At 47.3% G+C, this 15,436-nt stretch overlaps 1 protein-coding gene across 1 annotated transcript in view; it reads left to right on the forward strand.

Moving 5' to 3' along the window:
* LOC102187582 (cytochrome P450 4F22) overlaps window positions 3,627-15,436 on the forward strand; it is a 36,472-nt gene continuing 24,662 nt past the window's right edge. Inside the window, exon 1 of the mRNA XM_018051317.1 lies at window positions 3,627-3,702. The gene's annotated coding sequence lies outside the window, so the exon portion shown is untranslated. The remainder of the gene's footprint in view (window positions 3,703-15,436) is intronic.

Consider the following 15,436-nt stretch of genomic DNA (forward strand, 5'->3'; position numbering starts at 1 on the left):
ACCCTCTGCGGCAAGTGGTGCATCTTACGTTTGTTCTAGAATTCTCTTCTTCAAGTTTTGAGCCCTCTGCCTCTTTCTGGAATTTGGGAAAGACCAGTGCCCTAATTTTTCCAAAACTCAAATTCAGGGATTTTCAGCCTCCTCCTTTGTCTTCATCTTAATCCAGACAGATGGTTTTGGATTCTGAAATTTCAGCCATTCACAATCACCTGTCACCATTTTTGCCCAGACTAGGTCTTACCTTTCTATTACTTGATAGTTTTCTCTCAGTGCTTTTCCTTTTAAGCCTTATTCATTTTAAGCAAAATTCATATTGCTGTTATTACACCCATGAGACTGGGGATTTAATGTTCAGGCCAAGTGTATTTTTTCTTCTACATATGAAAACAAATCTCTCATTTAATATAAATATATAAAATAGAAAATGAATAGAAAATGTTCCTCTATGTGACATATAAAATTACCAGGCTTGAAAAAAAGACACAGATGTGTATAACGGACTTTTGGACTCAGAGGGAGAGGGAGAGGGTGGGATGATTTGGGAGAATGGCATTGTAACATGTATACTATCATGTAAGAATCAAATCGCCAGTCTATATCCGACGCAGGATACAGCATGCTTGGGGCTGGGGCACGGTGATGACCCAGAGAGATGTTATGGAGAGGGAGGTGGGAGGGGAGTTCATGTTTGGGAACGCATGTACACCCGTGGTGGAGTCATGTCAATGTATGACAAATCCAATACAGTACTGTAAAGTAAAATAAAGTAAAAATAAAAATTTATTAAAAAAAATAAAAAAAATAAAATTACCAGGCTTGAGTTCAGGTTCTTTCTCAGCATGAGCCAGCTGTTCTCCTTGCTTGGCTCTGCAACAAACCTTTCTCTGCCTAAAATAAAATAAAATAAAAATAAGACTAGTAGACTGAATAGCTAAGGATACTTGTATCATGCTTTGGAAACCAGTCAGAGTACTTTCTGTAAGGTTTAGACTTGTAAAAATTCATTCATTCATTCATTCACTGAAAGTGTATTCTTTTCCTAGCTTGCTTTAAGTATATTGACAAATAAAACTTGTATATATTCAGGATGTTCAATGTGATTTGACATTTATTCTCATTATTCAGATTTTAGCTGGAGAACTGATACCTAACCTCATATAGGAGAACCTTTTCTACCTCATGGTAAAACCCTGTGTTATATCCCTTTACTGGTGGAAATATCGGTATCTATTTCCCCCACTTGAATCTCAGTTCCATGAGGACAGATATTTGGTCTGTTTTATTCTCTGCCATATTCCCAGCTCTAAAACAATGCTTAGAATACAGTGGGTACTTCACTGTTGTATGGACTAATTCTGAGCCAGTGGCTGCTCAGCTCAGTACTGGCTAGTCTTGGGCAGGGGGGCACTCTTAGGAAGACCCCGATCTCAAGGAGAGACAGAGCCAAGCTAAAGTGGGACCTGCACGTGGACCGGGTAGGGAAGTCTTGGCTGTCTCTGAACCAGGACTTGGAATTAGCAATCAGGAGTTGCTGGTGAGGGAGAAGGCTGGAAGCTTCCCAGTGGTTAATAATAGCAGTCAGCGCTTACATAGTACTTCAGTTCAGTTCAGTTCAGCCACTCAGTCGTGTCCAACTCTTTGCGACCCTATGAATTGCAGCACGCCAGGCCTCCCTGTCCATCACCAACTCTGGGAGTTCACTCAAACTCACGTCCATCCAGTCCGTGATGCCATCCAGCCATCTCATCCTCTGTCGTCCCCTTTGCCTCCTGCCCCCAATCCCTCCCAGCATCAGTCTTTTCCAATGAGTCAACTCTTCGCATGAGGCAGCCAAAGTATTGGAGTTTCAGCTTTAGTATCAGTCCTTCCAAAGAACACCCAGGGCTGATCTCCTTTAGAATGGACTGGTTGGATCTCCTTGCAATCCAAGGGTAAAACAAAAGTGCTCCTTACACCTTGAAACAGGGTTTCTCAACCTGGGCCTTGTTGACTTTCTCTGCTGTGAGAGGCTCTCCGATGTGGGCATCGTAGGGTGTTTAGCAGCATCCCTGGCCTCTACTCACAAGATGCCAATAGTACCCCAGCTCCCAGATGTGATGATCAAATGTATCTCCAGACATTGCCAAAGGTGTCTAAGGATCAGGGGTAGGGGGTGGGGGGTGGGCGGCAGAGTTGCCTTGGGTGTGAACAGCTTCCCTAAAGCATTCTGACAACCTTCTGAGGTGGACATATAGTAAGTGAAGAAGCCATTTGAACTCTTCCTTCAGAGTTCAGTCTACCACTGTGCTATACAGCTTTGCATTTGACCTTGGTCCCTGGCTCTGTCTTCTGAGAGTCCAGCGCTGCTCTGGGCCTGCTCCATCTCTTGGCCCTTCCACCAGGCTAACCAGACCTCCTGCCTCATCAGCCCCCTGAGCCGGGACTGGCTCACTTGACCCTCACTAAGTCTGTAACTGCATCCAGAACTTATTTTTATTTGATAAATCAAAAGGCTTCGGAATAGTGGTCCTCTGGGGGAGGAAATCTGAACGTCTTTGCCCTTTCTTCAATTTCGTTATGGTTTACTATAGTTTTAACTCTGGAGCTCATTAAAAGGGGATCATTATTTTCTCATAGCTTCAGGCTTCTCTGTTTGACCTGGTCTTTGCCTGAATCTGGACAGTCTTGAGGGGAGATGTCTCCCCTCGAGCCTGCAGCCTGTGCCTCAGGTTCCCTAGATGGCCCTGAAATAAGAGCTTGGGCCTTTGCTCTCCAGGGTTTTTTCTCCCCCCTTTGATAGATAGTTTTGGGCATCCAGTATGTGCAAGTTCATTTGCTTTGCCCTGGGGAGACTGTGGGGAGCTGGAGACCACCTGTGAGTCCTCCTATCTGCCTGCCCTCTTGCCCAGGTCAGATCAGGCAATGGTGTGTGCAAGTCTGGAGGCTGCCTGACTCCATCTGGGCACATCTGGAGCAAGTGGGTTGGCCAAGGACAACATCCTAGCTGGAGGAGTCAAGGTGGCTGGCAGGAGACGGATGGAGTGGGAGGAGCAGAAAAAGTCTGTGGTGCCTGTTGAATCTGGAAATCTTCCTGATGGCAGACCCCCCGGCGGGTGGGCTGGACTCGAGATACAGAGGGAGAAGGAGAGCTGGCTCCCAAGGGCTGTTGGAGTTTGAGGATTTCTGAGGATCCCAGAGGAGGGTCCTGGGGGCCTGCGGGTGCTGGCTTAGGGACCCCAGTTCCAGCTTGGGAGCAGGCCCTGGACTGGGGGCCATGAGGGGTGCTGGTGTGGGCGGTGGGTCCTAGAGAGTGGTCCAGAGGGGAATAAAGGCGCCAAAGGCAGTCAGGGTGGCAGGAAGCCTGATGGTTTTGGGCCTCTGGGTTAAGTCTGTCTCTTCACCTGTCTCTTTCTCTATCTCAGCATCTTGTTCTCCATCTTTCCACTTGTCACTCTCTCTCACTGGGGCCTCTCCGTGTCTTTCCCTTTCTGCTCCTGTCCACGCCTCCATGTCTCCACGTCTCTCATTTTCTCCCGTCTCTGGGGCCGCGCAGCGGTCCCCGCCCAGAGGCTGTTGAGATCGGGGGGCGTGCCCGGGGCGGGCCTCCCGTCCCGGCCGGCTGGCAGGACGGCTTAAAGGGCTGGGTTGCCTGACTGCGCGGTCAGAGCCGAGGTTGCGGTTCAGGCAGATCCGGATCGAGGGCCGGAGGCCGAGACCCGCAGGGTGAGTGCGTGTCGGGAGGGGCGGGCTGTAACCTAAGAGGGGCGGCAGCCCGGCGCGGTAACCCGAGGTGCACCAGCTTTCGGGCTGGTACCGCGGGTGCGAGCGGCTGCGGGCGGCGGCTGGCGGGGCACCGCAGGCCCCAGGGACCCCCAGGACCAAAGATGGGACTGCCTGTAAGGGACTCTGGTGTGTGTGTGTGTGTGTGTGTGTGTGTGTGTCTGTCTGTCTGTGTGTCTGTGTGTCTGTGTGTATCCCCGACCGTATCTCCGACCGTCTGTGCATCTGTGAGAAGTTTCTCCTGTTGTGAGCCTAGGAGTCCTGGATACATGCTTCTCTCCGGGTTTCCGTGCAGACCCAGATCTTAAGAAGGCACAGACTCCTCATCAGGTCATCATAGACGCATCCAAGCCCAGCCGTATGACGCCTCCTTAAGACTGAGTGGGGTCACTGGGATTTCACTTCACCCTGTCTTAAAGGGAAGCCTGCATGCCGCTGGTGAACTTTAGGCTTGTGGTCCCACCTGGGTCACACACCTTGCAGGCATAGAGCCTCCAAGAGCCCCTCTATGAAAAGAAGATGCCTGCCTGGGTCCCCACAGTTGGCTGTGAGGATTGTGTGAGGTCCTGCTAATGTTCCCAGCTGATGTCTGTCGTGTGATGAAGAAATAATGTTCCGTTGTGTCCCAGGGGTCAGAAATGGCCCGCTTGGACCACAGGGTGGCTAGCCAGCTGGAAGCACCGCAAGGCAACTGAGGCCCATCAGCTGATAAGTCTCAGGCTGGAGGTAGGAGGGAAACAGTTGAGGAGCTGGGATTTGAACAAACCAGCCCTGGCTGACCCCCAAATCCTGGGTACTTTCCGATGGCTGCCGCCTCTCGGTATAGCCCAGCTTGGGTTTCGGAGCAGTAACATTAGATCCAGGCTAGTGTCCCGCCGTGACCTGAGTTTGTATCTGCAGAGGTGCGTGGATGACTCTGGGGACATTCAGAGAATGGGACCCCATTTCTCCTCCCTAGTAAGATGTGGGCATGATTCTCTAAATCCTCGAATGGCAGGGCAACAATAATGAATGAGATGGCAGTACCAACCGCCATGAGAGATACCTTTGATCAAGGACTTCTTGTCCTTGATCAGGCACTGAGCTGAGCCGATTAAAAATCGTGGAAATGTCATCTCAGCCCCAGGAGGTGGGTAATACGGTTCCTGTCTTTTGGATGAGGAAATGAAGGCTCCAAGAGGTGTACGGACACTCCCCTGAGGTCACACAGCTACGAGGCAGAGCTTCATGGAGTCCTTTTCAAGGTGCCCATCCAAGTGTGGTCACTCTGGATGGACAGAGACAATTGCAGCCCTGGAATGAGCTAGATTACTGGTGTCTTTTAAGCTTCTTTTTCTGTCAGGATTTCCTTTGGGCCAAAGTAACTGCAAGCAAATGCCTACAATATGTACAGAGCTGTGTTGAGACTCCCCGACTTCACACCCGGAACTGCCAACTTGGCCCTGCCCTCGTAACTGCCCCCTGAATCTCTTTCTCAGAACCCCAGAAATTTGAGGGTAGGCCCCCTTCTGGCTCATACCATCTGGGGCTTGGCACTTTGGAAAAATGAGTTGTGCCTGGGATAGCCCTTTGGCGTAGAGGGGGGTCACAGGGACAGACTGTATTGACTATAGGCTGCGAGACAGGACGGAGAACAGGGCTGGGATGTGAGGTATTGGGGCCAGTCAGTGCTGGGTACTTGTTTGTCAGGCCACTTTGTGGGTGGGGGCAGAGGTAGGATGCGTAGTACGTGTGGTTTAAGGAGAGGCAGACATATGGTTTCTGGTGGGTCGGGGTCCACATTACTGCATTCCTTCTCAGGAGTCCGCACGCCTTGAATGACGAGTCCCCGTTTGCAGGCTGGGCTAACCTGACAAACCAGCACTCCGTGGGCGTGGGCTGGCTTTGGAGCCAGTCGCTGGCATCTCCATCTCCAGATAATGACTGCCCAAGTAGGGTGGGCGGGGTCACCTCTGCCAGGGCAGGTCTGCTGAAGGCCTTTCTTGGCTTCTGGGATGAGACTGGGGGCTGGTGCAGATCGGAACAGGCGTGCCAGCTTCCCACATGGTCTTGAGAGTGTCAGCTTTGAATTTTTCTCACTTCCATAAAATGCTAACAGAAATAAGAACAATGGCTGAAATTTGAAGAATAATGCCTGCTATGTGCCAAGCCTTATCTCACTGAAGTGTGCCAAACATCCTTAAGGGGTAGGTCCTGTTGTTATTAACCATTTTACAGATTGGAAAATGGAAGCCGAGGATGGGGACTGGGCCCCCTCCAGGCTGCTTAACTGGGGAGGGGCAGAGCTGTGATTTGAACCCAAAATGCATTTTGAAGGATAATGTAACCCCCTAACACCTCTTCATTTTATTTTTTATTTTTTTTAGTTGAAGTACAATATATATACCAGAAAGTGCATATTCTAGAACTGGTGTTTCCTCACAGTGAACCCCCACATATCACCAACACCCATATTAAGAAAAGGAATAGCTGCCTGCATCCCCAAACATGCTTCTCTGTTCTTTTTTATATTCATTTTGATTATGGTTTATCATAGGATATTGAATATAGTTCACTGTGCTATCAATTAATTTTTCTTAAAAATAGAGAATCATATTTTTATTTTTAAAATTTAATTTATTTCTTTTTAAGTAGAGGATAATTGCTTTACAATGTTGTGTTGGTTTCTGCGATACATCATCACGAATCAGCCAAAGGTATATGTATGTCCCTTCCATCTTGAACCTCCCTCCCACCCTGCACCCCGTCCCTACCATCTAGGTTGTCGCAGAGCACCAGGTTGAACACCCTGTTGTAATTTCTCATTAGCTCTCTGTTTTACATTTGGTAATATATGTATTTCAATGCTCCCCTCTCAATTCTAGACTTTACCTTTTAGAGCAGTGTTAGGTTTAAGGAAAAATTACCCAGAAAGTACAGAGCTCCAACACCTGCCCCCCGCAACTCCCTTGTTATTAACATCTCCCATCAGCATGGTGCATTTGTTACAATTGATGAACCAATATTAGAACATTATTACTAACCAAAGTCCACAGTTTAAAGTAGAGTTCATTCTTTGGGTTGTACAATTCACTAATTTTCACAGTTAAAACATTTTTGAGTGGTCAATATGTGCTCAGTTCAGTTCAGTTGCTCAGTCATGTCTTGCTCTTTGCGACACCATGTACTGCAGCACGCCAGGCCTCCCTGTCCATCACCAACTCCTGGAGTTTACCCAAACTCATGTCCATTGAGTCAGTGATGCCACCCAACCATCTCATCCTCTGTCGTCCCCTTTTCCTCCTGCCTTCAATCTTTCCCAACATCAGGGTCTTTTCAAATGAGTCAGTTCTTTGCATCAGGTGACCGAAGTATTGGAGTTTCAGCTTCAGCATCAGTCCTTCCAATGAATATTCAGACTGGTCTCCTTTAGGATGGACTGGTTGGATCTCCTTGTAGTCCAAGGGACTCTCAAGAGTCTTCTCCAACACCACAGTTCAAAAGTGTCGGTTCTTTAGTGCTCAGTTTTCTTTATAGTCAAACTCTCACATCTGCACATGACTATTGGAAAAATCATAGCTTTGACTAGATGGACATTTTTTGGTAAATTTATGTCTGCTTTTTACTATGCTGTCTAGGTTGGTCGTAACTTTTCTTCCAAAGAGCAAGCATCTTTTAATTTCATAGCTGCAGTCACCATCTGCAGTGATTTTTGAAGCCCCAAAAGATAAAGTCTGTCACTGTTTCCATTGTTTCCCCATCTATTTGCCATGAAGTGATGGGACCAGATGCCATGATCTTAGTTTTCTGAAAGTTGAGTTTTAAGCCAACTTTTTCACTCTCCTCTTTCACTTTCCAGGAGGCTTTTAAGTTCTTCTTCGCTTTCAGCCATAAGGGTGGTGTCATCTGCATATCTCAGGTTATTGATATTTTCTCCTAGCAATCTTGATTCCAGCCTGTGCTTCATCCAGCCCAGTGTTTCTCATGATGTACTCTGCATAGAAGTTAAATAAGCAGGGTGACAATATACAGCCTTGACGTACCCCTTTCACGATTTGGAACCAGTCTGTTGTTCCATGTCCAGTTCTGACTGTTGCCTCCTGACCTGCATACAGATTTCTCAGGAGGCAGGTTGGGTGGTCTGGTATTTCCATCTCTTTCAGAATTTTCCACAGTTTATTGTGATGCACACAGTCAAAGGCTTTGGCATAAAGGCTCTCAATAAAGCAAAAGTAGATGTTTGCTTCTACTACTGCTACTTTAATACGTGCTCAGGGTATAGAAAGTCAGAAAGGCCCCCCAGGCTGGAGAAGGAAAGGTAAATCTCTCTTTCAGTCCTGCTTCCAGTTCTGCCAGTTTCCTTCCAGGAGCAGCCACCATGATAAATTTCTCATGGGTCCTCAAACTTTGTATTGCACTTAAAAAATTGAGGCAAAATTCATCTAACACAAAGTAACTAAAAATACTTTTGTGTTTAGTTAGGCATTTATTTGGCTGTGCTGGGTCTTAGTTGCCGGACACAGGATCTTCGATCTTCATTGCAACGTGCAGGATGCTTTCGCTGCAGCGTATGAAATCTAGTTCCCCATCTGGGGATTGAACCTGGGGCCCCTAGCATTGGGAGCTTGGAGTCTTAGCCACTGGACCACCGGGGAAGTCCCTAAAATAACTATTTTAAAGGGAACAATCCAGTGGCATTTAGTATCAATACATTCACAGTGTTGTGCGATCATTGCATGTATCTATTTCCAAAACATTTTCATCAGCCTGAAAGGAGACCCCATACCCATTAGCAGTCACTTCCCTTTCCCCACCCCCAGCCCCTGGCAACCACGAATCTGCTTCCTGTCTCTATGGATTTACCTACTCTGGATATCTCATATAAAGTGGATTACACAATACGCGGGCTTTTGTGTCTTGCTTCTTTCACTCAGCATGATATTTCCGAGGTTCATCCATGTTGTAGTACGTGTCAGTGCTCCATTCCTTTATGTGGCTGAATGATATTCCACTGTACAGATAGATACACTATATGATATTTATCCACCATCAATTGATGGGCATTTGGGTTGCTCCCATCTTTTGGTGGTTGTGAAGTGTTGCTATGAATATTTGTACACAAGTATCTAAGTCACTGTTTTCAATTCTTTTGGCTATACACCTCGGGCTTCCCTGATAGCTCAGTTGGTAAAGAATCTGTCTGCAATGCTGGAGATGCTGGTTCGATTCCTGGGTCTGGAAGCTCTACTGGAGAAGGGATAGGCTACCCACTCTAGTATTCTTGGGCTCCCCTTGTGGCTCAGCTGGTAAAGAATCCACCTGCAGTGTGGGAGACCTGGGTTTAATTTCTGGGTTGGGAAGATCCCCTGAGGAAGGGAAAGGCTACCCACTCCAGTATTCTGGCCTGGAGAATTCCACTGATTCTATAGTCCATGGGGTCACAAAGAGTCAGACACAACTGAGTGACTTTCAGTTCACTAGGAGTGGAATTGCCGGGTCATCGGGTGATTCCGTATTTAACTTTTTGTGAGACCACCAAACTGTTTCCTACAGCAGCTGCAGCACCTCAAAACTTTTTGTAGCACCTTCTTTTGGGGGAGGGGCATTGGATGGAAGTGCTCTTGTTTGAGGAACCCAGCTGAAAAAAGTAGAGGAATTCCTCAATGCACCCATTTATTGAGCTCTTCCCATTAGCATCAGATAGACCTCTTTATTTTATTCCCATTATGTGGATGAGAATGTTGAGGCTCCCAAGGTGAGAACCAGTTGGGGATTCACAGCATGTGTGTTTTTTTCTGCTAGGAGTAGAGCTGATGTCTGCCCTGGGAAAGACTGCAGCCTGTACCTGGCCTGGGGGATGATGAAGTAGGCACAGGGTTTCTCTGGTCCTGCCTTTCCAGCAACCCACCTGGAGCAGGGACCGCTTTTCCAGGGATCATACTTTATCTTGTTCCAATTTCTTCCCATTTCCATTCAGGAAGACATTTTGTTGGTTGGGATATCAACTGGGATTTTCCTGGGTAGAGGAGGGGGCTTCTGCTGCAACTCCACTAAAGAACCCCACAATTTCCTCTGAGGGTTACTAGAAAGATGGAAGACATGCCTGACTGTGAAAGCCACCGCATACAGCAGGTACTCATCAATTCTGTCAAGAACAAAGGATGGGAGGTGGATGACTGCAGTAAAATGAATTGTTAGGGGCAGAGCTGGGCCTGGAGGATGAGGGGAAGCCCGCATGGGCAGGGCTGGGGGAAAGACATGCCAGGTGGAGGGAACAGCATGTGCAAAGGCTCAGAGGTAGGAATGGACTTGGCCTGTGGCTGCTGTGGCCAGAGTTGAGTGAATCACGGGGAAAGTGGTGGGAGACGCAATTGGAGGGGGTCAGTAGGGGCAGACCATACAGGGCCCTGGGATCCATGGAAAGGAGCCTGAATTATTTTCAGAGTAAAATAGGGGGAGCATAGGAGGAAGGGGAAAGTCATGTCTGATTTAATTTTAGAAAGAGCCCCTGGCTGCTGTGTGAATAGACTGCTGGCAGCCAAGGAGGGAACTCAGGGGACCAATGGGAGGAGGCTACCACAGTGGTGCCATAGGTTGGAAAGATGGTGATGGAGAAAAATGAATGGAAGTGAAGGATGTTTAGGGTGGAGATGATGACGGATTGGATGGAGGAAGAAGGAGGGAGGTAGGAGGTGAGGTGAATCTGAGGGTCTAGGGGGTACCTTTGGGGGAATATCCAGGAGTTGGCTGGACCTATTGCGGGGGTGGGGGTCACTGAGACACGGGAGGGACTTCAGAGATGGGTCTTGGCGGCCAGGGGAGGGGTTGAAAGTCTCAGGAGGTGTGCACAGAAGGTTAGGAGAGGACGACCCAGGCCCAAGCTCTAAGGAAAACCAGCATTTACAAACCGAGTGAGGAAAGCAGGGGCCAGGTCCAAAACAGATTGAGAAGGGGAATCTTTGTGGCTGAGGTGGAGAATGCGCAGGGTTCACCTCCCAAAGGGCTTTGGATGCCAGGGTTGGTGAGTAGGGAGCCAAAGATAGAGTTAGACCAAGGGCATGACAAGCCTTTAGAAAGGTGTGTGTATGGTGGCTGGGATGGGAGGCAGACTGCAACCGGGTGTTAGATGTGGCCCAGGTGGCCTGTTGGCTGACTATATGTATATATATATATAACCTTTTATTGAAATATAGTTACTTTAAGGCTTCCCAGGTGGCACAGTGGTAAAGAATCTGCATGCCAAGCAGAAGACACAAGAGATGAGGGTTTGATCCCTGGGTGGGGAAGATTCCCCTGGAGAAGGAACTGGCAACCCACCCCAGTATTCTTGCCTGGAAAATTCTGTGGGCAGACGAGTCTGGTGGGCTAGAGTCCATGGTGTTGCAGAGAGTTGGACAGGACCTAGTGGCTAAACCACCACCATAGTTACTTTACAATGTTGCGTTAGCTTCTGCTGTACAGCAAAGTGAATCAGTTATATTGATACATATATGTCGATCCACTCTTTTTAAAATTCTTTTCCCATATAGGTCATTACAGAGCATTGAGTAGAGTTCCCTGTGATATACAGTAGGTCCTTCTAAGTTATCTATTGTGTATGTAGTAGTGTGTATATGTCAGTTCCAATCTTTCAGTTTATCCCACCCCCCTTCCCTCTTTGGTGTCCATCATTGTTCTTGTTCAATCATGGTGTCGTATCTGACTCTGCGACCTCATAGACTGTAGCATGCCAGGCTTCCCTGTCTTTCACTGTCTCCTGGAATTTGCTCAAACTCAGGTTCATTGCATTGGTGATGCCATCCAACCATCTCATCCTCTGTCACTCCCTTCTCCTGCCCTCAATCTTTCTCAGCATCAGAATTCTTTTCCAATGAGTTGGCTCTTCACACCAGGTTGCAAAAGTATTGGAGAATAGTATTGGAGCTTCAGCTGATGTCCATAGCTGAATATATTGAATCCACACCCCACCCCCAGGAGTCTTGGACCTGCCAGGATGGTGACTTTGACCCCAGCGTTCCACTCAAGACTACACACAGGAGTGGTCAAACCTGATGGACTCAGAGATCATCTCTTACAGCCACCCCCACTTCCAGATGGGGGAACTTGGGGTGACAGTTAAAGCCAGGCAGTGGGAGATTCGGGATTAGAACCCAGCTGCTTACAGTGTGTGTGTGTGTAAGTGTGTGTGAGAGCGTGTGTGTGTGAATGTGCACGTGCACGTGCATGTGAATGTGTGTAAGTGTGTGCGTGTGCATACGCTTGTAAGTGTGTGCGTGTGCATACACGTGCATGTGTGTGCATGTGTGAGTGCGCACGCATGTGTGTGTGCGTGCGTGCACACACGTGTGTGTGTATGAGTGTGTCTGTGTGTGCGCGCATGCACATGTGTAGTAAGAAAGCCCCCTTTCCCCCCCAGGTTCCTCTTTTCAATCTGGCCTTTGTGAAGGCCTCTCAGATATTCCTCCCCTGAAAGGCCTTCCTGGACCACTGCTGGATATGACTGAAGCAACTTAGCATGCATGTACTCAACCACTAGCTGGCTTCCTTGTATCACTGGGAAAAATCATTAACCAGTGAAATCAGTAAAGAAATAAATACCCATGGATCCTTCCTGCGGAGCAAGTCACCTCCAGTCGTCCATGGGAGTGGTGGACCACATTAGTGGCCCTAATTTAGAGCTTGTTCCTGGGACTTGTGACTCAGAGCTCTCTGTGTTTCATTAGGGAGGGTTGCTTACTCCCCACTCCTCCCTCTTTCCCTTCTTCTCTACCTCCTCAGCCTTCCAGAGGACATATTGCCTACATCAGTCTGTCTGTATTTTTAAAACAAACATTTTTTGATTCTGACCATTTTTAAAGTCTTTATTGAATTTGTTACAAAATTGCATGCATGTGTGTGTGCTCAATTGTGTCTGACTCTTTGCGACCCTTTGGACTGTAGCCCTCCAAGCTCCTCTGTCCATGGGATTTTCCAGGCAAAAATATTGGAGCTGGTTGCCATGACCTCCTCCAGGGGATCTTCCCAACACAGGGATCAAACCCGCATCTCCTGTGCCTCCTGCATTACAGGTGGATTCTTTACCTACTGAGCCATCACGGAAGCCCCTGTTACAACGTTGCTTCTGTTTCCTGTTTGGGTTTTTTGACTATGAGGCATGTGAGATCTTAGGGCCCTGACCAGGGACTGAACCTGCACCCTGTGTGTTGGAAGACAAAGTCTTAACCATTGGACTGCCAGGGAAGTCCTTGTCTGTATTTTTGAAAGGAATTTTAATTGTGATAAAATACACAAAACATTTACCATCTTAATCATTTTAAGTGTATAGTTCAGTGGTATTAAGTACATTCACATCGTGGTGCAGTCATCATCACCAGCCATCTCCTGAACTTTTACATCTTCCCTAGTTAAAACCCTGGATCTATTAAACACTAACTTTCTGTTCCCTCCCCCAGGCTCTGGCAACTATCATCCTATATTCTGTCTATGAATTTGACCCCACAGGGAACCTCATTTGAGGATATCATACATTATTTGCCCTTTTGTGTCTGGCTTTTTTCCTTTAGCATAATGTCATCAAGGTTCATTGGTGTTATATCACATGTGACAATTTCCTTCCTTTTAAAGGCTGCATAATATTCTACTATGAGGTTTTCAGGTGGTGCTAGAGGTAAAGAACCTGCCTGCCAATGCAGGAGACATAAATGATTAAGATTCAGTCCCTGGGCTGGGAAGATCCTCTGGAGAAGGGCATGGCAACCCACTCCAGTATTCTTGCCTGGAGAATTCCATGGACAGAGGAGCCTGGTGGGCTATGGTCCACGGAGTCACAAAGATGGGACATGACTAAAGAGACAGCACACACACATGCAATATTCTGCTGTATGAATGGACCACATTAAAAAAAAAACACAGTTTGTTTTGTGTTTGGGTATAGCCAATTAACAGTGTTGTGACAGTTTCAGGTGAACAGGGAAGGGATTCAGTCATACATACAATGTATCCCTTCTCTCCCAACTCCCCTCCCATCCAGGGTGCCACATAACATTATGAGCAGAGTTCCATGTACTACCCAGTAGATCCCTGTTGGTTGTCCATTTTAAATACAGCAGAGTGTACATGTGAATGGACCACAGTTTATTTATCCATTCTTTCACTGACAGATGCTTGGGTTGCTTCCACTTTTTGCCTATTGTGAACAGTTCCTTCATGAACATGAGTGTACGTATGTCTATCTGAGTCTCTGCTTTCACTTCTTTTGAGGATCTACCCAGAAGTCGGATTGCTAGAACATATGGTAATTCTACGTTTAATTTTTTTTGAGGAACAACCATAATGTTCTCCATTTTCCGTTCCCTCCGGCAATGCATAGGTTTCCAATTTCTTCACATCTTTGCAAACACTTTGGCTGGTGGAAGAGCCAGTCAGTCAGAGCCCCTAGTGGGGGGCACCGCTGGCAGAGGTGGGGGAGGTTGAGGACACAGGTGAGAACTTGCACTGAAGGGTTCCTTTAGCAGTGTTGTCCATGGAGGTAGGAGCACAGAGGGAAACTTTGGCTCATAGGACAGAGTGGAAGAGATTGATGAGAGCAGGACTTGAGCATTTTCAGCAATCTCCTTGGTGTTGTCTGAGATCCATGGGCCCTCAAACGTGATTGAAGTTGGCCTTGGTGGGGGATTCAGGGGACCTCTGCCTGCTCCCTGTCTCCCTTGAATTAGAGGCACTGAGCTTGAATTGTCTGGACAATGGAAAGAATGATAGGACCTGCCTCCAAGGATTGCATTAAGGTTCCAAGAAATGAGGCACCACCCAGATGGCACATAGTACGTGCTCCATACCTGCTCACTGTTACTAATATTACTGCTACCCACCCACTCTGCTTTGGGTTCTTCAGGGCAAGGATCTGAGTGCAAGTAGTTTATTTGAGAAGTGATCATAGAAAAGACCAGTAAGCGGGGAGGAAGCGAACCCCAAAGAATTGCAAACAGGGACTCAAACACATATGTATACACCCATGGTCATAGCAGCACACATCACAGTAGCCAGAAAGGTGGAAACAGGGAATGCTTCCCTGGTGGTCCAGGGGTTAAGACTCTGCTTCCAATGTAGCGGGCAAGGGTTCGATCCCTGGTCGGGGAACTAAGATGCTACCTGTGTGACCAAAATGAAACAAAATAAAACAAAAACCATCCTAAATGTCCAACAGTTGAATGGATAAACAAAATGTGCTACATTCTTACAAAGAACTATTACTAGCAGTACAAGAAATGAAGCACTGATACATGTTCCAAGGTAATGACCTTTGAAAACATTGTGCTGAGTGAACCGAGCTACAAACGATGTAAAAGGTTGCAGTGTTTGATTCCATTTATATGAAATGTCCAGAAGAGACAAAGTCGTAGAGACGAAAAAGATTAGTGATTGCCAGGGGTGGGCGGACGGGAGAGTGGACTGCTGATGGGGACGGGGTCTCCTTTTGGGGTGATGGAAGTGTTTCGGGACTAGGTTAGAAGTGATGGTTGCATAGCGCTGTGAATGCCAGTGACTTGCTCGCTTTAAAATGGTTCATTTTATATCATGTAGATCTCACTTCAATTAAAAGATGAAGAGGGAAGTAAGACAGGGGAAAGGAGGCAGCTTATAAAGAAAGTTTCTCCTTCTGGAGAATCTTAGTAACACAGGTAGAACCACATATCGGTCA

This window comes from Capra hircus, chromosome 7 (genome assembly GCF_001704415.2).
Source record: "Capra hircus breed San Clemente chromosome 7, ASM170441v1, whole genome shotgun sequence".
NCBI lineage: Eukaryota > Metazoa > Chordata > Mammalia > Artiodactyla > Bovidae > Capra > Capra hircus.